This window comes from Phyllobates terribilis, unplaced genomic scaffold (genome assembly GCF_046119375.1).
Source record: "Phyllobates terribilis strain yellow unplaced genomic scaffold, ASM4611937v1 Scaffold_123__1_contigs__length_5148117, whole genome shotgun sequence".
Taxonomy (NCBI): Eukaryota; Metazoa; Chordata; class Amphibia; order Anura; family Dendrobatidae; genus Phyllobates; species Phyllobates terribilis.
The window spans coordinates 1,254,574-1,277,123 of NW_027362883.1; the positions used below are offsets into that span (position 1 = coordinate 1,254,574).

The 22,550-nt window shown below is 43.1% G+C and overlaps 3 non-coding genes across 3 annotated transcripts; all 3 read left to right on the forward strand.

Moving 5' to 3' along the window:
• The first annotated feature begins 1,037 nt into the window (after positions 1-1,037).
• Positions 1,038-1,228, forward strand: LOC141202950 (U2 spliceosomal RNA). Its single transcript, XR_012274095.1, has one exon. It is a non-coding gene; the product is annotated as a U2 spliceosomal RNA (small nuclear RNA).
• Positions 1,229-11,075: 9,847 nt separating this feature from the next.
• On the forward strand, positions 11,076-11,261 carry LOC141202659 (U2 spliceosomal RNA). Its single transcript, XR_012273880.1, has one exon. It is a non-coding gene; the product is annotated as a U2 spliceosomal RNA (small nuclear RNA).
• A 6,310-nt stretch (positions 11,262-17,571) lies between these two features.
• On the forward strand, positions 17,572-17,762 carry LOC141201724 (U2 spliceosomal RNA). Its single transcript, XR_012273021.1, has one exon. It is a non-coding gene; the product is annotated as a U2 spliceosomal RNA (small nuclear RNA).
• The last annotated feature ends 4,788 nt before the right edge of the window (positions 17,763-22,550 follow it).

Genomic DNA, 22,550 nt, shown 5'->3' on the forward strand with positions numbered 1-22,550 from the left:
ATGGACTCTTTGGCTTTGCTTTTCTTCTCCTCATTGGATTTTTCATGTTCAAAGTTGCAGAAGCCAGATTACAAGCTCATTTTGGTTCAACTTCAGCAACTGTGCATTGCATTGCCATGTAATGTGATGCAATGCTATCTTTCTAGCTCTCTCTTTTTACTTCCTTTTGGATAAACAGACATATTAGGCAAGCATTTTGGAGCTTTCACCTAAATAACTACAGGTGGTGAGATAAGCTGCACAATATAATTGACCTTTCAGTATATTGTTGCACACACACCATCTATTTAGCAAATGCCCTTGTTATCAACAGCAGCCTTTTAAACTCACCTGAGCTAACAGGTATGTGCGCTGGTTACTCGGCTGCGCTTAAAATTTCTTTTTTGGTTTGCTACAATGCCTTTTCTGAAACGTTGTCTCCTTCTGCTGGAACACTGACTTCTTTCATTTAATGCCCGCAGACTATAAAAGAGAACCCAACCCAAAAAGTTTGGTTGATTAGTCTGTGGCATTCTGTTAAACTGTTGCTTATGGCGGTCTCTGTGAGCTTCTCAGCGACATTCAGCCAGCCAGGTATCCTGCCTGCAGTAGATGGAATGTGGCAATGGAACGCTGGCTGCGCGTGTCATAATAGGCTCTGAGCCTTTATATACCTGTGCACAGCAGCAGCCACCTTCAGTCTGCTGCTGGACAGCCAGCAGCAGCAGCAGCAGGAGAGGTATGTAATCAGGAGCCCTCCTGCTAAGGGTAGACAGCTGCTCGTTCCACCCCACCCCCCGCCTTAATTGGTTCTCCTCCCTTCCAACGGTGTTGAGGCGGGTGGGAACAGCAGGGGGTGAAGGTGCTGTGCTTAAAGAGGTGGAGTTATGCAGATCTAAAACGCGTGGATTGCAGCAGCAGCAAGCCGAAAAGTGCAGGCATGTAAGGGATCTAGAGGTTGACAACATGTCTTCTTAACGGGAGTCCAGGAGCTCATCTCCACAAATGGACTTTTCAGGATCCTTGGGTGGCTCCGTAGTTTGAAACCAATTCTGGTTATCGCTTCTCGGCCTTTTGGCTAAGATCAAGTGTAGTATCTGTTCTTATCAGTTTAATATCTGATACGTCCCCTATCTGGGGACCATATATTAAATGGATTTTTAGAACAGGGAGATGGAAAAAGAGCTTGCTCTGTCTACTCCACGCATTGACCTGGTATTGCAGTATCTCCAGGACCGGTGCACCCCTTCTTTAACCCCTTAATAACATCTGACGTACTAATACGCGTCTGTGCCCTGGGACTTAAGAGCCAGACCCGTATTAGTACGTCATCGCGATCGCGCCCGCACACAGGCTGTGCGGGCGCGATCGCCGCCGGGTGTCAGCTGATTGTCACAGCTGACACCCGGTACTATGTGCAGGGAGCGGTCACGCACCGCTCCCAGCACATTAACCCCCGCGATGCTGCGATCGAAGTCGATCGCGGCATTGCGGGGGCAAGGGGAGGTGATCGGCGATACTCACCTCCTCTTCCGGCTTCCAGCGCAGTCTGCAAAGGCTTCCCGGGTGTTGCCATGATGACCCGATGTCGTCATGACAACATCCGTGTCACCAGAGAGCAGGAAGATTGCTTGGACATGCGCAGTGCATCTCCAAGCAATCTTCACACTGTGCACTTCTGACAGCCTTCATGGCATAGGGATGGTGCTCCATTCCTGTGCCATGCAGGCGATCAGAAAAAAAAAAGTGAAAGTCCCAGAGTGGGACAAAGTAATAAAGTGTATAAACTGTGTGAAAGTGGAAAAAAAAAAATGTGCAAAAATATTATAAAAAAATAAAAAAAATAATACACCAAAAATAAAAATATAATGTACCCATCAATAAATATTATTATAAAAAAAATAAAAAAAAAACAATAAAAGTACACATATTTGGTATCGCCGCGTCCGGAACAACCTGACCTATAAAACTGTCCCACTAGTTAACCCCTTCAGTGAACACGGTAAAAAAAAAAAAAACAAAAAAAAACCAAGCAAAAAACAATGCTTTATCACCATACCGCCAAACAAAAAGTGGAATAACACGCGATCAAAAAGACGTATATAAATAGATATGATACCGCTGAAAACATCATCTCGTCCCGCAAAAAACAAGCCGCCATATAGCTCCATCAGCCGAAAAATAAAAAAGTTATAGCTCTCAGAATAAAGCGATACTAAAAAATATTTATTTCTATAAAATAGCTTTTATTGTGTATAAGCGCCAAAACATAGAAAAATGATACAAATGTGGTACCGCTGTAAACGTACTGACCCGAAGAGTAAAGCTGCCTTATCAATTTTACCACACGCGGAACAGAATAAAAAAAAAAAAAAAAAACAATTCCTGAATTGTTGGTTTTTGTTTATTCTGCCTCCCAAAAATCGGAATAGAAAGCGATCAAAAAATGTCACGTGCCTGAAAATGGCACCAATAACAACGTCAAGTCATCCCGCAAAAAACGAGCCGTCACATGACTGTCTGCCAAAATCTGGAAAAATTATAGCTCTCAAAATATGGCGATGCAAAAACTAGATTTTACAAAAAATGCGTCTTTTAGTGTGTGACAGCTGTCAGTCATAAAAACCCCATATGATTCTGGCATTGCTGTAATCACACCGACCCGAAGAATAAAGTCGTCTAATCACTTATACCGCACAAGGAACGGCGTCAAAAATAAACTCTTGAGTTAGGATTGGGCTAGGGTTAGGGCTGGGTTTGGGGCTAGGGTTGTGCTGGGGCTAGGGTTGTGCTGGGGCTAGGGTTGTGCTGGGGCTAGGGTTGTGCTAGGGTTAGGGCTGGGGTTGGGATTTTTTTCAAAAGTAAGAAAAAAAGATGACGATATGGCGACTAGTGTTGAGAGCAAGTGCTCGCTACTTGAGTTTGCATCGGGTGCTCTGGTATGCATTTAGTATCGTGGGTATTTGAGTGACATGCTCGAGTCTCTGCCCCATATGCTTCGCGGCCAAAAAACTTTACGGGGATTGCCTGCCATGCACGAGCGATCCCCGCATGTTTTTTTTTGGGTGTCTAATAACCGTGAAACATGCGGAGCAGGGACTCGAGCATGTCACTCGAGCACACGCTGTACATGGTGCATACCTGAGTACCCGATGCAAACTCAAGTAGCGAGCACTTGCGCTCAAGAATAATGAAAACTTATTCAATATGATGACCTAATGTAAACAAATAATGTGCCGTACCTCTGGGTTCAAAATGTTCACTATACACCTTAATAAAATCTTTGAGGGGTATAGTTTCCAAAATGGGGACACTTGTGGGGGAGCTCCACTGTTTAGGCACATCACGGGCTCTCCAAACGCGACATGGTGTCCGCTAACAAATTGAATGGAAAATCGGCTCAAATTGTTAGCGGACGCCATGTTGCGTTTGGAGAGCCCCTGTGTGTCCAAACATTGGAGCTCCCCCACAAGTCACCCCATTTTGGAAACTAGACCCCCCAAGGCACCTATCTAGATGCATAGTGAGCACTTAGAACCCCCAGGTGCTTCACAAATTGATTCGTAAAAATGAAAAAGTGAAAATAAAACACTTTTTCATTTTTATGAATCAATTTGTGAAGCACCTGGGGTTCCAAGTGCTCACTATGAATCTAGATAGGTGCCTTGGGGGGTCTAGTTTCCAAAATGGGGTCACTTGTGGGGGAGCTCCAATGTTTGGGCACACAGGGACTCTCTAAATGCAACATGGTATCCGCTAACAAATTGAATGGAAAATCGGCTCAAATTGTTAGCGGACACCACATTGCGTTTGGAGAGCCCCTCTGTGCCCAAACTTTGGAGCTCCCCCACAAGTGACCCCATTTTGGAAACTAGACCCCCCAAGGCACCTTTCTAGATGCATAGTGAGCACTTGGAACCCCCAGGTGCTTCACAAATTGATTCATAAAAATGAAAAAGTGAAAAAAAAAACACTTTTCATTTTTATGAATCAATTTGTGAAGCACCTGGGGTTCCAAGTGCTCACTATGAATCTAGAAAGGTGCCTTGGGGGGTCTAGTTTCCAAAATGGGGTCACTTGTGGGGGAGCTCCAATGTTTGGGCACACAGGGGCTCTCCAAACACAACATGGCGTCCGCTAATTATTCAAGCAAATTTTACAATCAAAAAGTCAAATAGCGCTCCTTCCCTCCCGAGCCCTGCCGTGCGACCAAACAGTATTTTTTCCCCAAATATTGGGTATCTGCGTGCCCAGGGGAAATTGCACAACAAATTTTGGGGTCCATTTTTTCTTGTTACCCCTGTGAAAATAAAAAAAATTGGGTCTAAATTAACATTTTTGTGAAAAAAGTTAAATGTTCATTTTTTTCTTCCACATTCAAAAAATTCCTGTGAAGCACCTGAAGGGTTAATAAAGTTCTTGAATGTGGTTTTGAGCACCTTGAGGGGTGCAGTTTTTAGAATGGTGTCACTTTTGGGTATTTTCTGTCATAAAGACCTCTCAAAGTGACTTCAAATGTGATGTGGTCCCTAAAAAAATGGTTTTGTAAATTTTGTTGGAAAAATGAGAAATCGCTGGTCAACTTTTAACCCTTATAGCTCCCTAACAAAAAAAAATTTTGGTTCCAAAATTGTGCTGATGTAAAGTAGACATGTGGGAAATGTTATTTATTAACTCTTTTGTGTGACATATCGCTCTGATTTCAGGGCTTAAAAATTCAAATTTTGAAAATTGCAAAATTTTCAAAATTTTCGCCAAATTTCCGTTTTTTTCACAAATAAACGCAAGTGATATCGAAGAAATTTTTCCACAATCATGAAGTACAATATGTCACGAAAAAAAATCTCAGAATCAGGGTGATCCGTTGAAGCGTTCGAGAGTAATTACCTCATAAAGTGACAGTGGTCAGAATTGTAAAAATTGGCCCGGTCATTAACGTGCAAACCACCCGCGGGGCTTAAGGGGTTAATGCAGTTTCTAAAATCAGAAAGAATTGAATTCAATGTTTTTTGTTCATTTTGCTTGTTTGTCGGATTTTGGGATGGACTCTTTGGCTTTGCTTTTCTTCTCCTCATTGGATTTTTCATGTTCAAAGTTGCAGAAGCCAGATTACAAGCTCATTTTGGTTCAACTTCAGCAACTGTGCATTGCATTGCCATGTAATGTGATGCAATGCTATCTTTCTAGCTCTCCCTTTTTACTTCCTTTTGGATAAACAGACATATTAGGCAAGCATTTTGGAGCTTTCACCTAAATAACTACAGGTGGTGAGATAAGCTGCACAATATAATTGACCTTTCAGTATATTGTTGCACACACACCATCTATTTAGCAAATGCCCTTGTTATCAACAGCAGCCTTTTAAACTCACCTGAGCTAACAGGTATGTGCGCTGGTTACTCTGCTGCGCTTAAAATTTCTTTTTTGGTTTGCTACAATGCCTTTTCTGAAACGTTGTCTCCTTCTGCTGGAACACTGACTTCTTTCATTTAATGCCTGCAGACTATAAAAGAGAACCCAACCCAAAAAGTTTGGTTGATTAGTCTGTGGCATTCTGTTAAACTGTTGCTTATGGCGGTCTCTGTGAGCTTCTCAGCGACATTCAGCCAGCCAGGTATCCTGCCTGCAGTAGATGGAATGTGGCAATGGAACGCTGGCTGCGCGTGTCATAATAGGCTCTGAGCCTTTATATACCTGTGCACAGCAGCAGCCACCTTCAGTCTGCTGCTGGACAGCCAGCAGCAGCAGCAGCAGGAGAGGTATGTAATCAGGAGCCCTCCTGCTAAGGGTAGACAGCTGCTCGTTCCACCCCACCCCCCGCCTTAATTGGTTCTCCTCCCTTCCAACGGTGTTGAGGCGGGTGGGAACAGCAGGGGGTGAAGGTGCTGTGTTTAAAGAGGTGGAGTTATGCAGATCTAAAACGCGTGGATTGCAGCAGCAGCAAGCCGAAAAGTGCAGGCATGTAAGGGATCTAGAGGTTGACAACATGTCTTCTTAACGGGAGTCCAGGAGCTCATCTCCACAAATGGACTTTTCAGGATCCTTGGGTGGCTCCGTAGTTTGAAACCAATTCTGGTTATCGCTTCTCGGCCTTTTGGCTAAGACCATTTGGTTGCAGACTGATAGGTGCGAGTTCTCTGGAGGAATCCAGGCCTTTTTGCGAAAGGATTTGGCGATTTTCTGTGGTATTATACCGACAGGTTTTGAAGATGAACTTCGTGAAGAATACTATCCGAATTGGAGTGGATCCATCAGTTTCCGAGAGGAATAATGTGTCCTTCATCGTGGAGAAACTTTTGGAAGGAAAAGCTGGAGCAAAACGAGGCGACTTCTACAGCGTCAACGAGTTTCCTAAATCAGGTACATATGACGTGACTTTTGTAGAAGAAAATACCTGCCTTGATGTGTTTGAGTGGCTTCGGAGCCACACTGATGATCCTTTCTTGGAAGGGGTGTGGTTTGAACCCTTGTTTGGACTTCAAGAAAAGATTGTGTGGGTAACAGTTTATAACCCTTTTACTGAGCCAGCATTGCTTGAAGGCTTCCTTGCACGGTACTGTGATTATGTGCGTAAAGGGGAAAAGCAGTTTAATTCTTTAGGTATTTTCAACTGCAAATACAAGTTTCGGGTGAAACTGAAGAAGGATCCTGGAAGTGTGGGAGGCTTTAGACATCCTCCTGCGAATTTTTCTGTGGCGGGACATAGGGGCTTCCTTTACTATGTAGGGCAGCCTATGTATTGCAGGAAATGTTACTGCTTTGGACATGTGCAGGATGCATGTAAGAAAGGGCAATGTTGCCGTAACTGCAAAGAGGAGGGGCATGTGGCAAGTGCGTGCCCGAAGCCCAAGGCTTGTGACATGTGTGGAAGTGGTGAGCACATGTTTAAAGATTGCCCGCAGGGTGTGCCCAGGAAAACTGATAAGGAGAGGAAGAAGGAGGAGGAGGAGAGGAGGGTTTTGCAGCAGATAGAAAGAGAAACTGCTAGAATGGAGAGAGAGCAGAGGAGGCGGAGTGAAAGGTCTGCCCCTGAAACTGTGAGTCTGAGGCCTGCTTACCAGAAGGAGAAAAAGGCACCTAAAATGGAGAAGGAGCTTGTGAAAGAATTGAGGAGAATGGAGGGGCAGATGAATGCAGCGGGAGAAGGAAGGTGTCCGGATACGTTGGACTTTCAGGACGCTGTAGATGCTGCAGATTGTATGGAAACTGGGGAAGGGTCATCACACCCTTCAGATCCTGAGAATATTGAGGAGTACTTCTCCGATGAGGGTGGGGGGAGTAGAAAGTGTCACAGGGAGGGTGGTGGGGCAAATGATGAAGAAGATATCAAGGCACCGCAGCGAAAAGTGGGTGCCAAGAAAGCAAGGCGGGGTGATGGTGATGCTGCTAGCGGCTCGGAAACGAGTTGCTCGGTTCAGATGGTGGAAGAAGATAGTGGGGGTGCTGGTTAAGGTTGCCTTGCAATATGCGTGATAATGCCTATTATAAGCTTTGACTTAAGTCAAAGGCTTTTTCTTGTGAGTGGAGTTTTTGTAGTGTTTTTGTAACTTTTCTGTTTTCGTTTTTTTTAGGAGGTTTAAAAAAGGAAAAAATGGGTTTTACTATAATTTCACAAAATGTGAGAGTGTTTAAAAATAAGGCCAGGAGGGCTGCAATTTTTGATTTTTTGGCTATGAAGAATGCATCGATTTTTTGTTTGCAAGAGTGTGGAGTGGTGGATGGGGTGAGAGGAGATGAATGGTCTCATGGAGCATCTGTGTGGTCGGGGAGTGCATGTAATAAAAATGATGGTGTGGGGATTTTAGTTAAAGGGAGGGAGGTGGTTTTGAGTGATTATGTGGTGATTGATGTGGGGAGGTGCATTTTAGCAAATTTTGAGTATAAAAATGTTAAATTTTGTGTTATTAATGTTTATGCGCCGGTGGAGAAAAATGACCGGAAAAAGTTATTTGAAAAAATTAAACTTTTTGTTCCGGGAAGAATGCCTGTGGTGATTGTGGGTGATATGAATTGTGATGTGGGGAGAGTGAATGTGGATGTGTCTGGGAAAACTTTGTTAGAGTTGGTTAGTGATTTTGATTTGCATGATATGCAAAGTGTATGTAAAGTGAGGCCTTTGTTAAATACCTTCTTTTCCGAAAGTGGAAGAATACAATCTAGATTGGATTACTGTTTTATTTCAAAAAATATGATTCCTGTTGACTATAAGCAGGAGAATGTTTTGTTTTCAGATCATGTGTGCATGTCGTGTGAGTTGGATGTGAATGTGAATGGGGTGTTTGGGAAAGGTTTGTGGAAGTTGAATGTTAAGTTATTGGAGTATGAGGAAGTAAGAAAGGAATATGCAAGACGGTATGAGGAGTGGTGTGAGTGTAAAAATGGTTTTGGGAATGTTTGTGGGTGGTGGGATTGGGTTAAAAAACAGACAAAAATTTTTTTCAAAAATTTGGGTTATAAGATGGCAGCAGTCAAGAGGAGACATTTTGTGAGTTTAAATGCACGTTTAAGTTTCTTGTATAGATTGAGGGAGGGAGGGATGGAGGTGGAGGAGGATATTTTACAAGTGAAAAAGGAGGTTCATGAGTTCTTGTTGGAAAAAGGGAGGAGTATTGTCTTTAGAGCAAAAGTTGATAATTTGGAGTATGATGAAAAATGTTCACGTTTTTTTTTCAAGAAGGTTTTTGGGAAAAAGCAAAATATGTGTGTGTTGAATGGAGCAGATGGAAGCGAGGTGAGTGGAGAGGATATGTGTGAGGAAGTGGCAAAGTTTTATGAGGATTTGTATGCTGTAAAGTGGAGGGATGAGTGTTTGGAGAATGATGTTTTGAGTACGTTAGAGAGTAAATTGAATGAGGCGGAAAGAGAGAGGCTGATGGATGCTGTGACAAGTGATGAAGTATGGAAGGTTATGTGTAGTATGGCTTTGAATAAGACGCCGGGGGAGGATGGTCTTCCAGTAGAATTTTACCGCATGATGTGGGATGTGATTGGGAGTGATTTTGTGGATTTTTGTAAGTATATGTGGGAAAATATGGAGGTGGCAGGTAGTATGCGTGCAGGTATGGTTGTATTGATTCCGAAAAAGGGTGATTTGAAGAGTCTGAAAAACTGGAGGCCAATAACATTATTGAACTGTGATTATAAGATCTACGCAAAATTAATGGCAAATAGGATGCGTGATGTGATAGAGAGTGTGATTGGGGATGAGCAGTGTTGTGCAGTACCTGGGAGACGGATTCACGAGTGTGTGTGTATATTGAGAGATTGTCTATGGGATTGTATGAGCCGGAAGAAGAGTGTGTTTTTGTTGAGCCTGGATTTTGAAAAGGCGTATGATAGGTTGTCGCATGGTTTTTTGTTTAGAGTGTTGCTGAGAATGGGTTTTCCTGCTGATTTTGTTGGGAGAGTGAGAAGTCTATATACAGATATTTATAGTTGTGTTTTAATGAACGGTTATGTCGGTAGGAGAGTGAATGTGCATTCGGGCGTGAGGCAGGGGTGTCCGTTATCCCCTGTGGCTTTTATTTGTGCAATTGAACCTTTGTTGTGTATGTTGAGGAAGGATAAAGTGGTTCGAGGTGTGCAAGTGCCGGGAGGTGGAGGAAGAGAGTGGAAGGTGAGTGGTTATATGGATGACGTGTGTGTATTATGTGATTCTGAATGTTCGGTGAGGCGGGTGAAGTTGTTAGTGTCTATCTTTTGTGGTGCATCTGCATTTAAAGTGAATTGGGAAAAGAGTGAGTGTAAGGTTTTTGGAAGTGGTATTTTGAGTAAAGATGTAGGTGTGAACGTAGTGAATGGGCCCATTAAGGTTTTGGGAGTGAAGTTTTCAGAAAGATTGGATGGGAAAGAAAGTTGGGATGACGCGAAAGAGAAGGTTGAAAAGAAGTTATGTTTTTGGAAGTTGAGAAGCCTTACTTTCTTTGGAAAAATCTTAGTCATTAAAAGCGTGGTGTTGCCTATTTTTTTATATGTTGCAGTTGTGTTTCCACCAGGTTATATGGTTTTGAGAGGATTGAATAGGATTTTGTTTGTTTTTTTGTGGAATTCTAAAATGGAGAGGGCGCGGAGGGAAGTGTTGGTGAAGCGTATGGAGAAAGGTGGTTTGGGTTTTCCAAATTTAGAAGTTTTTTTGGGTGTGAATATTGTGGTGTTTGTGCTGAAAGTGATTATGGGCGATGGAAAGTTTTCATGTATGTGTGGATATTTATTTGGGGCTTATTCTTTTCGTTTGAAGCGGAGAGAGAGGGATTTGCGGTGTCCGGTTGCTTTTGAGGTGCCCGTGTGGTATGTGTGGGTTTATAAGTTTTTGGTGAAGTATGAGTTGTGTGATGTGGATGTGAGGTTGTTGGGAAATAAGAAGGCTGTGTACAGGATGATTGAGTGTAGAGAAATGGAGAGTGGAATAAATTTGGTGAGAGGGTGTGATGTGCAAAAAGTATGGAAGAAGGTGCGGATGGGTGGTATGACAAATAAGCAGAGTGAGGTTGTGTGGCAGTCTTTGCATGGAGTTTTGCCAGTAAGAGAGTTGCAGAGGAATAGAGGTTTAGTGAGGAGTGAAACGTGTCCAAGAAATGGCTGTGGTGGAAGGGAAAGTGTGTTGCATGTTTTTTGGAATTGCCAGTATGCTAGAGATGTGATTGGGAGAATGGGGCCTTTGTGTAAAGAATTGTGTGGTGTGAATTTGTTGTCCTTTGAGTTTTTTATGTTTGGTTTGGGAATATGTGATGGGACGAAGGAAAGAGTCTTGTGGTTGATGCTTGCGTGTATAAAGGAAGTGTTATGGGATGTGAGGAATGTGTATGTGTTTAAAAGGAAGGAAATTGCTGTAAAGGATAGTGTGAAGGTGATTATGGGAAAGATGTATGTGTGTTTCCTATGGGACAAAAAGAGGAGAGGGGAAGTGGATGCGGAGGGAATATGGAAAGTTAAGAAGTGGAGATATTTTGTAAATACTTCTTGATCTTGTTTTCTGTGTAAGGTTTAAAAAGAAGAAATAAAAATTTTCCGGTGATGATGGGAGCAGCATTTGTGTCGTTGAGATGATGCAGCTGTTTGGAAGGAAGTTCCTTTGGTCGTGACTATAGACCGTGGATTTCCCCATCTGAGGGAAGAAAAAAAAAAAAAAATCTGTTCTTATCAGTTTAATATCTGATACATCCCCTATCTGGGGACCATATATTAAATGGATTTTTAGAACAGGGAGATGGAAAAAGAGCTTGCTCTGTCCACTCCACGCATTGACCTGGTATTGCAGTATCTCCAGGACCGGTGCACCCCTTCTTTAATGCAGTTTCTAAAATCAGAAAGAATTGAATTCAATGTTTTTTGTTCATTTTGCTTGTTTGTCGGATTTTGGGATGGACTCTTTGGCTTTGCTTTTCTTCTCCTCATTGGATTTTTCATGTTCAAAGTTGCAGAAGCCAGATTACAAGCTCATTTTGGTTCAACTTCATAGAATCATAGAATCATAGAATCATAGAATGGTAGAGTTGGAAGGGACCTCCTGGGTCATCTGGTCCAACCCCCTGCTCAAAGCAGGATTCACTAGATCATCTCAGACAGATGTCTGTCCAGCCTCTGTTTGAAGACGTCCATTGAAGGGGAACTCACCACCTCTCGTGGCAGCCTGTTCCACTCATTAATCACCCTAACTGTCAAAAAGTTTTTTCTAATATCTAATCTGTGTCTCCTCCCATTTAGTTTCATCCCATTGGTTCTAGTCTTTCCTTGTGCAAATGAGAATAAAGATGATCCTTCTACAATGTGACAGCCCTTGACATATTTGTAGACAGCTATTAAGTCTCCTCTCAGTCTTCTTTTTTGCAAGCTAAACATTCCCAAATCCTGCAACCGTTCCTCATAGGACATGGTTTGCAGACCAGTCACCATTCTGGTCGCTCTTCTCTGAACTTGCTCCAGTTTGTCTATGTCTTTTTTAAAATGTGGTGCCCAAAACTGTACACAGTATTCCAGATGAGGTCTGACCAAAGAGGAGTAAAGACCGATAATGACTTCACGTGATCTAGACTGTATGCTTCTGTTAATACATCCCAGAATTGTATTTGCCTTTTTTGCTGCTGCATCACACTGTTGACTCATGTTCAGTCTATGATCTATTAGTATACCTAAGTCTTTTTCACATGTACTGTTGCTTAGCTCTATTCCTCCCATTCTGTATATGCTTTTTTCATTTTTATTGCCCAGATGTAGTACTTTGCATTTTTCCCTGTTAAAAACCATTCTGTTGGTTGCTGCCCACTGCTCCAGTTTATTTAGGTCTTTTTGAATCCTCTCTCTCTCTTCTCTAGTATTAGCTATCCCTCCTAGCTTTGTGTCATCAGCAAATTTAATCAGTTTACCCTCAATTCCTTCATCTAAATCATTGATAAAGATGTTGAACAATACAGGTCCCAGGACGGAGCCCTGTGGTACCCCACTTGAGACATTCATCCAGCTGGATGTGAAGCCATTTACAACCACCCTTTGAGTCCGATCACTAAGCTAGTTATGAATCCACCTAACAGTTGCCTGGTCCATTGCATACTTGGTCATTTTTTCAATAAGGATGGTGTGAGATACTTTGTCAAATGCTTTGCTGAAGTCAAGATATACTATATCTACAGCATTTCCCTGATCCACCCAGTCAGTGATTCTGTCATAGAAGGAAATTAAGTTAGTCTGACATGACTTGTTAGTTACAAACCCATGCTGACTCTGGTTAATCACTTCATTCTTATCCATGTACTTACATACATGTTGTTTAATAATTTGTTCAAAGATCTTTCCTGGTATAGAAGTCAGACTCACCGGCCTATAGTTCCCTGGGTCCACCTTCTTCCCCTTTTTGAAGATAGGAACAACATTTGCTCTTCTCCAGTCTTCTGGGACTTCTCCTGTTCTCCAAGAATTTTCAAAGATTATGGAGAGTGGTTCTAAAATTTCTTCTACGATCTCCTTCAGTACTCTGGGGTGTAATTCATCTGGACCTGGAGACTTGAACTCATTTATGTTAGCTAAATATTCCCTCACAATCTTTCTGTTTACTGATAACTTGGATTCCTCTATTCCTTTAAAAGGACAGTGAAGATCAGTTGATGTTACATTTTCTTTCTGAGAGAAAACAGATGCAAAATAGGAATTAAAAAGTTCGGCCTTCTCAACATCCTCTCTTACCATTTCTCCATTTTCATCCTGTAAAAATCCTATAGCATCTTTGACTTTTCTTTTACTTTTGACATACCCCCAAAATCCTTTTTTATTGCTTTTGACATCTCTTGCAAGCCTTAATTCATTGTCAGCTTTAGCTAACCTGATACGTGCCCTGCAGGATCTGCAGACTGCATTATAATCTTCTTTAGATATGCCTCCCTCTTTCCATTTAATAAACATTTCTTTCTTTCTTTTTAGCATGTGTTTAAGTTCTGTGTTCATCCATCCTGGTTTCCTTAAATGCTTCCCATTCTTCCTACTTTTTGGGATTGTTAACGATTGTGCTTTGAGAATCTCATTTTTAAAAATTTCCCATCCTTCCTGGACATTTTTATCCTTAAGGACATCCAGCCATTGGATCCCTCCTATTCTCTTTCTGAGTCTCTTAAAATCTGCCTTTCTAAAATCTAACCTTGAAGTTTGAGTCTTCACATGTCTTCCTCCTCTAGTTATCCAAAATTCTATAATAGCATGATCGCTGCCTCCTAGGGTCCCAGCCACCTTTACCTCCTCAACCATTTCCTCCCTGTTTATAAGGATTAGATCCAAAGTAGCAGATCCCCTTGTTTTCTCCCCTACCTTTTGGAAGATAAAGTTGTCAGCAAGAGAGGATAAGAATTTGCTTGACCTGTTAGTTTTACTTGAGAGAGATTCCCAACAAATGTCTGGATAGTTGAAATCTCCCATGACCACTACGTCATATTTTTTGGAGAACTTGGTCATTTGATACATAAAGAGTTCATCCATATCTTCAGCTTGCCCAGGTGGCCTGTAGTAAATGCCTACAATGGTGTCCTTTCCGTTGTTCTCTCCTTGTATTCTTACCCAAACAGTTTCCACAGAACTCCCAGTCTCTGAAGCTTCAATCTCTGTGCAGATATACGCTTTTCTAACATACAATGCAACACCTCCTCCTCGTTTATCAAGTCTGTTTCTTGCAAATAAGTTGTATCCTTTTAGCCTTTTATTCCAATCATGTGTATCGTCCCACCAAGTTTCAGTGATTCCAATGACATCATATTCCTTTTCCTGCATTAGTAGTTCCAATTCTCCTTGTTTGTTGCCCATGCTTTGTGCATTTGTATAAAAACATTTTAGTTTGTGATTGGTTTCTCTTCCTCCCATATTTTTATTATTTAGATTTTTTTGTCTTTGTTCTTCTTTTCCACTTCCAGTAGCAGAGCTCTCAATAGTATTTGTCAGCTGTATGGCTTTTTCTGGCCTTTTGCTTCCCTTCCCACATTGTTCTAGTTTAAAGCTCTTCTGATGAGTGTAGCAAGGCGACTTCCAAATACATATTTTCCAGTCTTCGTAAGGTGCACCCCATCTCTAGCAAGTAGTCCATCGTATAGGTAATTCATTCCGTGATCCAGAAATCCAAATCCTTGTTGACGGCACCATCGACGTAGCCAGTTGTTCACCTGTAGAATCTTATTCCACCTCATTGTTCCATGGCCATCCACTGGGAGGATGGATGAGAAGACCACCTGCGCTCCCAATTCTTTCACTTTCTTGCCTAAGTCTTCAAAGTCACTGCAGATGGTTTCCAGGTCCTTTCTTGCGGTGTCATTTGTCCCCACATGTATTAGCAGGAATGGGTAGTGATCTGTAGGTCTGAAGAGTCTTGATATCCTGTCAGACACATCTTTAATTTTTGCTCCTGGAAGACAGCACATTTCTCTTGAGGTTATGTCTGGTCTGCAGATAGCGGCCTCTGTTCCTCTTAACAGGGAATCCCCCATGACCACCACTCTCCGTTTTTTCTTCACAACATTCTTCTTTCTCCATCCAGGAGGATTCTGAAGGCTTACAAGGTTATTCATTGCTGGCAAAGTCTTATCTTGCTGTATTTCTTCATGGTTCTCCTGCGTGAGAGCCTGGTACTGGTTCCTGAGCAGTATGGGTGCTGACTGCCTCTCGATCCTCCTGCTTCTGTGGGTCACATGCTTCCATTCCTCTGTTTCCTCAGGTGCAGTTCGAATTTCTTCTCTTTCTGAATCATGAAGAGATAATTCTGCTCTGTCTAAGAACTCTTCACCTTCCTTAATGATTTTCAAGGTAGTTAACCTCTCTTCTAGATTTCGCAACTTTTCCTCCAACAGGGACACAAGCTTGCATTTCTGGCATGTGAAGTCTGGCTTTTCCACTGGCAAGTCTGTGAACATGTAGCAGGATATGCAGCTCACCAAATGGCTCCTGGACTCTTCCATGTTCTTATTGTTAATGTTCTGAAAACAGTGAAAAAAGATTAAAAAAAAAGCTTCAAAATGCGCGCGCCGTCAGGCGCGCGGTTTACCGATGTCCTCTTTTCAGCTCCAACAGCCAAAATCCAGTGTTCTTTGAGCTCGCGGAGACTCTTCACTTACCCCAAAATGCAGTGGGAATATGCAAATTATCTCCTCAGGACTCCTCCCCTGGTTTACCGATGTCCTCTTTTCAGCTCCAACAGCCAAAATCCAGTGTTCTTTGAGCTCGCGGAGACTCTTCACTTACCCCAAAATGCAGTGGGAATATGCAAATTATCTCCTCAGGACTCCTCCCCTGGTTTACCGATGTCCTCTTTTCAGCTCCAACAGCCAAAATCCAGTGTTCTTTGAGCTCGCGGAGACTCTTCACTTACCCCAAAATGCAGTGGGAATATGCAAATTATCTCCTCAGGACTCCTCCCCTGGTTTACCGATGTCCTCTTTTCAGCTCCAACAGCCAAAATCCAGTGTTCTTTGAGCTCGCGGAGACTCTTCACTTACCCCAAAATGCAGTGGGAATATGCAAATTATCTCCTCAGGACTCCTCCCCTGGTTTACCGATGTCCTCTTTTCAGCTCCAACAGCCAAAATCCAGTGTTCTTTGAGCTCGCGGAGACTCTTCACTTACCCCAAAATGCAGTGGGAATATGCAAATTATCTCCTCAGGACTCCTCCCCTGGTTTACCGATGTCCTCTTTTCAGCTCCAACAGCCAAAATCCAGTGTTCTTTGAGCTCGCGGAGACTCTTCACTTACCCCAAAATGCAGTGGGAATATGCAAATTATCTCATCAGGACTCCTCCCCTGGTTTACCGATGTCCTCTTTTCAGCTCCAACAGCCAAAATCCAGTGTTCTTTGAGCTCGCGGAGACTCTTCACTTACCCCAAAATGCAGTGGGAATATGCAAATTATCTCCTCAGGACTCCTCCCCTGGTTTACCGATGTCCTCTTTTCAGCTCCAACAGCCAAAATCCAGTGTTCTTTGAGCTCGCGGAGACTCTTCACTTAGCCCAAAATGCAGTGGGAATATACACATTATCTCCTCAGGACTCCTCCCCTGGTTTACCGATGTCCACTTTTCAGCTCCAACAGCCAAAATCCAGTGTTCTTTGAGCTCGCGGAGACTCTTCACTTACCCCAAAATGCAGTGGGAATATGCAAATTATCTCCTCAGGACTCCTCCCCTGGTTCAGCAACTGTGCATTGCATTGCCATGTAATGTGATGCAATGCTATCTTTCTAGCTCTCCCTTTTTACTTCCTTTTGGATAAACAGACATATTAGGCAAGCATTTTGGAGCTTTCACCTAAATAACTACAGGTGGTGAGATAAGCTGCACAATATAATTGACCTTTCAGTATATTGTTGCACACACACCATCTATTTAGCAAATGCCCTTGTTATCAACAGCAGCCTTTTAAACTCACCTGAGCTAACAGGTATGTGCGCTGGTTACTCTGCTGCGCTTAAAATTTCTTTTTTGGTTTGCTACAATGCCTTTTCTGAAACGTTGTCTCCTTCTGCTGGAACACTGACTTCTTTCATTTAATGCCTGCAGACTATAAAAGAGAACCCAACCCAAAAAGTTTGGTTGATTAGTCTGTGGCATTCTGTTAAACTGTTGCTTATGGCGGTCTCTGTGAGCTTCTCAGCGACATTCAGCCAGCCAGGTATCCTGCCTGCAGTAGATGGAATGTGGCAATGGAACGCTGGCTGCGCGTGTCATAATAGGCTCTGAGCCTTTATATACCTGTGCACAGCAGCAGCCACCTTCAGTCTGCTGCTGGACAGCCAGCAGCAGCAGCAGCAGGAGAGGTATGTAATCAGGAGCCCTCCTGCTAAGGGTAGACAGCTGCTCGTTTCACCCCACCCCCCGCCTTAATTGGTTCTCCTCCCTTCCAACGGTGTTGAGGCGGGTGGGAACAGCAGGGGGTGAAGGTGCTGTGTTTAAAGAGGTGGAGTTATGCAGATCTAAAACGCGTGGATTGCAGCAGCAGCAAGCCGAAAAGTGCAGGCATGTAAGGGATCTAGAGGTTGACAACATGTCTTCTTAACGGGAGTCCAGGAGCTCATCTCCACAAATGGACTTTTCAGGATCCTTGGGTGGCTCCGTAGTTTGAAACCAATTCTGGTTATCGCTTCTCGGCCTTTTGGCTAAGATCAAGTGTAGTATCTGTTCTTATCAGTTTAATATCTGATACGTCCCCTATCTGGGGACCATATATTAAATGGATTTTTAGAACAGGGAGATGGAAAAAGAGCTTGCTCTGTCCACTCCACGCATTGACCTGGTATTGCAGTATCTCCAGGACCGGTGCACCCCTTCTTTAATGCAGTTTCTAAAATCAGAAAGAATTGAATTCAATGTTTTTTGTTCATTTTGCTTGTTTGTCGGATTTTGGGATGGACTCTTTGGCTTTGCTTTTCTTCTCCTCATTGGATTTTTCATGTTCAAAGTTGCAGAAGCCAGATTACAAGCTCATTTTGGTTCAACTTCAGCAACTGTGCATTGCATTGCCATGTAATGTGATGCAATGCTATCTTTCTAGCTCTCCCTTTTTACTTCCTTTTGGATAAACAGACATATTAGGCAAGCATTTTGGAGCTTTCACCTAAATAACTACAGGTGGTGAGATAAGCTGCACAATATAATTGACCTTTCAGTATATTGTTGCACACACACCATCTATTTAGCAAATGCCCTTGTTATCAACAGCAGCCTTTTAAACTCACCTGAGCTAACAGGTATGTGCGCTGGTTACTCTGCTGCGCTTAAAATTTCTTTTTTGGTTTGCTACAATGCCTTTTCTGAAACGTTGTCTCCTTCTGCTGGAACACTGACTTCTTTCATTTAATGCCTGCAGACTATAAAAGAGAACCCAACCCCAAAAGTTTGGTTGATTAGTCTGTGGCATTCTGTTAAACTGTTGCTTATGGCGGTCTCTGTGAGCTTCTCAGCGACATTCAGCCAGCCAGGTATCCTGCCTGCAGTAGATGGAATGTGGCAATGGAACGCTGGCTGCGCGTGTCATAATAGGCTCTGAGCCTTTATATACCTGTGCACAGCAGCAGCCACCTTCAGTCTGCTGCTGGACAGCCAGCAGCAGCAGCAGCAGGAGAGATATGTAATCAGGAGCCCTCCTGCTAAGGGTAGACAGCTGCTCGTTCCACCCCACCCCCCGCCTTAATTGGTTCTCCTCCCTTCCAACGGTGTTGAGGCGGGTGGGAACAGCAGGGGGTGAAGGTGCTGTGTTTAAAGAGGTGGAGTTATGCAGATCTAAAACGCGTGGATTGCAGCAGCAGCAAGCCGAAAAGTGCAGGCATGTAAGGGATCTAGAGGTTGACAACATGTCTTCTTAACGGGAGTCCAGGAGCTCATCTCCACAAATGGACTTTTCAGGATCCTTGGGTGGCTCCGTAGTTTGAAACCAATTCTGGTTATCGCTTCTCGGCCTTTTGGCTAAGATACCACATCTTGCCAGAAGGATTCTAAGCCAATCGTGCCCTTGGCCTTGAGGCATCGGCGGTGTAAAAGCCGTCTTAAGCCTCATGCTGCTTTAGGGGGCAGATACGCAAAGAAACCAAGAAGGCGATCGACCCTATCTACCTTTTGAAGATGGCATCAGCAGTAGCGGCCGCAGTGCGCTATGCCAGAGCTGGTGACCTTCGCATCAAGAACTCTTTCAAGATCGAAGTGGACGATGCATCCAAGGAGAAGATGACCTTGAAGTTTTTCGTGAGGAGAGTGCTGCTGGAGATCCTAGGAGTAAAGAGGGAAGACATCCTGGCCCTTCAAGATCGCCCCGGTTCCTTCACTTTGACTCTGGAGTCGGAGTATGCGTGCCAGAACCTCTTCCGCCAGATTCACCTGCACCTTTCAGATGAGGACCTTAAAGGACTCACCTTTGTCATCCTTTACTCCGGTGGAGAGAAGCCGCTCGTGGTTCAGATGAGCAACCCTCATGTTCCCTTAGTTAATATTATTTGCTTTCTTCAAAACTATTTCCCAGAACTGCGGTATTCCCACAAGGTCATGAATGAGGAAAACCTCTGGACGGGAAAGCATAAATTTTTTGTTAAATTTTGTGAAGATCCAAATGGCATTGGTGGTCAGCGTCATCCTCCGTCAAGTTTCCTGATCGGTAGGGAGCGGGGGCGCCTCTTCTACCCGGACATGCCCCTCTTCTGCCGGAAATGCATGTGTTTCGGTCACACTTATGAGAACTGCAAGGAGGAGGTGGCAATCTGTAAGAAGTGCTACAAGCATGGACATGCCACAATTGACTGTACCAATGAGATGGTGTGCAACATCTGCCGGGTCCCAGGTCACTCCTTCCGGGAGTGTCCTTTGAAGAAAAAGGCGGAAACCTATGCTGAAACGCTGGCAAAGCAACCTGCCCGTGTGCCTCCATCTGCTCCCGGGGGGCAGAGGCAACCCTCTGCTGTTCCTGCTCCTGCGGGTGCGTCTACAGCGCGGGGGCAGTCTTCTAGCTCTCCAGTACCTGCTCCACAGACCAAGCCTGCTAGTACATCAGGTGGTACGTCTGCACCTGCTGCACAGAGGAAGCCAACCAACCCTCCTGCTCCTGCTGCTAAGGGGGGTCCCACCGGTGCTCCTGTATCTACTGTGCGAACACAACCCCCTGTAGGCGGGTCCACAAGCACTTCAGTGCCTGCTGCACAGGGAAAACCTGCCAGTTCTCCTATTCCTGCTGCGCATAAGCCCACGTCTGTGCAGAAACCTCCAGCTGAGAAACCTGTCCCTCCTGAGAAGAGGGAAGCTTCATCTAAGGACTGGGCTGCTGATTCTGATCCGGGTGATATGGTGGTGGAGGGGAGTCCCTCTGCTGAAATCGGGACATTTAGCTCGGAGGAAGAAGCAATGGAGCTGGAAACTCGTAGGAAAAGGAAAACAGATGATAGGTCTGATGAGAATGTGGCCAGGGAGACTTCCAAGAAGTGTCCATTAAAACCAAGTCTTCTGCAATACAAGCCAATGGCTCCCGCTGCCCCTCCTGAGGAGCCAAGGCCTTCAGACCCTATAAACATTTCTTTTTCGGACTCAGAAGTGCAGAGCCCGTTAACATCGGTGGGCTTTATGTCTGATTCTGACAGTAGTGTGACCTGAACTATCCTATCATGACCTCGTCAATTAAAGTAGCCTCGCTCAATGTGAGGAGTATAAGGGGCCCTACAAGAAGGGCTGCTTTGTTTTCCTACCTGTCAACAGTGGACTGTGATGTCTTTTGTTTGCAAGAATGTAACATTGACTTTGATATGAATTATGCAGATTTAAGAAAAGATTGGCCTCATGGGCCCTCTATCTGGTCCGGAGATAATGAAAATCGTTCCTCTGGCATTGGAGTGCTGTTTAGGTCGCATGACTTTAAAATCAACTCTTTTGTGGACATTTCTTCTGGACGTGCTCTTTTCTTAAATATTAGTTTTAAAGGTGTGGACTTTAGACTTTTGAACATTTATGCTTCTCCGGTGAAGGAAGAGAGACATCAGTTGTTTGAAGATGTGCAATATTACCTACCTGGTTCATCGCCTCTGATGTTCTGTGGGGATTTCAATTGTGTCTTGCCTGGTGAAGGGAGAAGCGGGAGTTTCACCGTTCCTAAAAAAGACAAAACAGAGAAACAACTAAAGGATTTGTTAACTGATTTTTTTCTTAGAGACTCCTGGAAAGAGATCCGTAGTAATGATCCCGGTTATACTTGGGAGAACTCTTCTTCTAAATCTCGTATTGATTTTATTTTCATGTCCCAATATGTGAATGTCAAATCTGTTGTCTTAATCCCAAACATTTTTTCAGATCATAAGATGCTGCTATCAGAGTTAGAATTACCTGGGCTTGTCAAGGCAAGAGGAGTTTGGAGGCTAAATACAACATTGTTACAAGATCCTAAGGTAAGAACAGATTTTAAAGCGTTTTTTAATTATTTAAGAACAAAACAACAAAATTTTTTAACTCTGCTAGAATGGTGGGAATACAGCAAGATGAAGATAAAAAGTTTTTTTATCAAGGTCAGCATAGCCAATGCAAGAGAAAAGTCCGCTTGGCATAAAAGGCTTATTACTAAATTGCAGACCTGTTATCAACTAAGAGATGTGGGACTTGAAATGGACGATTTAATTGAAGCAACAAAAAAAGAAATTAAAAAGAGTATAGAGTCGAAGGGTAAGGAAATAATTTATAACTCAAAAATTGAAGTGATGGAGAAAAATGAAAAGTGCTCAAGATTTTTTTTTAAAAAAGTAGTTGCTGCTAAGGAAATGATAACAGAATTAGAGGGTGAAACTACAACTGAAGGTATGCTCAACCAAGCTCACCAGTTTTATCAGCAGCTTTTTAATGAGAAAACTATAGACCAGTCTTTTACTGAAGATGCCCTTAATTCATTAAAAAATAGTCTGAGCCGCGAAGACCAAGAATTGTTATGCACTGAAGTCACCTTGTCGGAAGTAGATGCTGCTATCAAAAGTTTTTCCTATGGGAAAACCCCTGGTTCTGACGGTTTGCCTGTTGAATTTTATCGTGAATTTTGGAATTTTTTAAAACCCGACTTGTTTTTAGTAATCAAAGAAGCTTTTAAGTGTGATATCCTGCCTATATCTTGGAGAAGTGGTCTGGTCTCTCTGATTTTTAAAAAAGGAGCCAAATCCCATCTGGCAAACTGGAGACCAATCACACTGTTGAATGTTGATTACAAGTTGATGTCCAAAATTTTAGTGAACCGTTTTAAAAAAGTTTTATCCAAAGTTATTTATGAAGACCAGGTATGTGGGGTGCCAGGAAGAGGAGTTGCGGAGCATCTCAATACCATCCGCGATGTCATATGGTACCAGCAATCCAGGAAGCAAGACTTAGCAATTTTATCGTTGGATTTTCAAAAGGCTTTTGATCGTGTCTCTCATTGTTTTTTATGGTTGGTTTTAAAAAAAATGGGCTTCCCTGAAATTTTTATCAAGCAAGTGGCACTTTTATATAAGAACTCTTTTAGTAACATTTTAATCAATGGATTTTTGTCTAATGAAGTGTTTTTGCATTCAGGTGTGAAGCAAGGCTGCCCTTTGTCCCCAGTGCTATTTATATGTGCAATAGAGCCT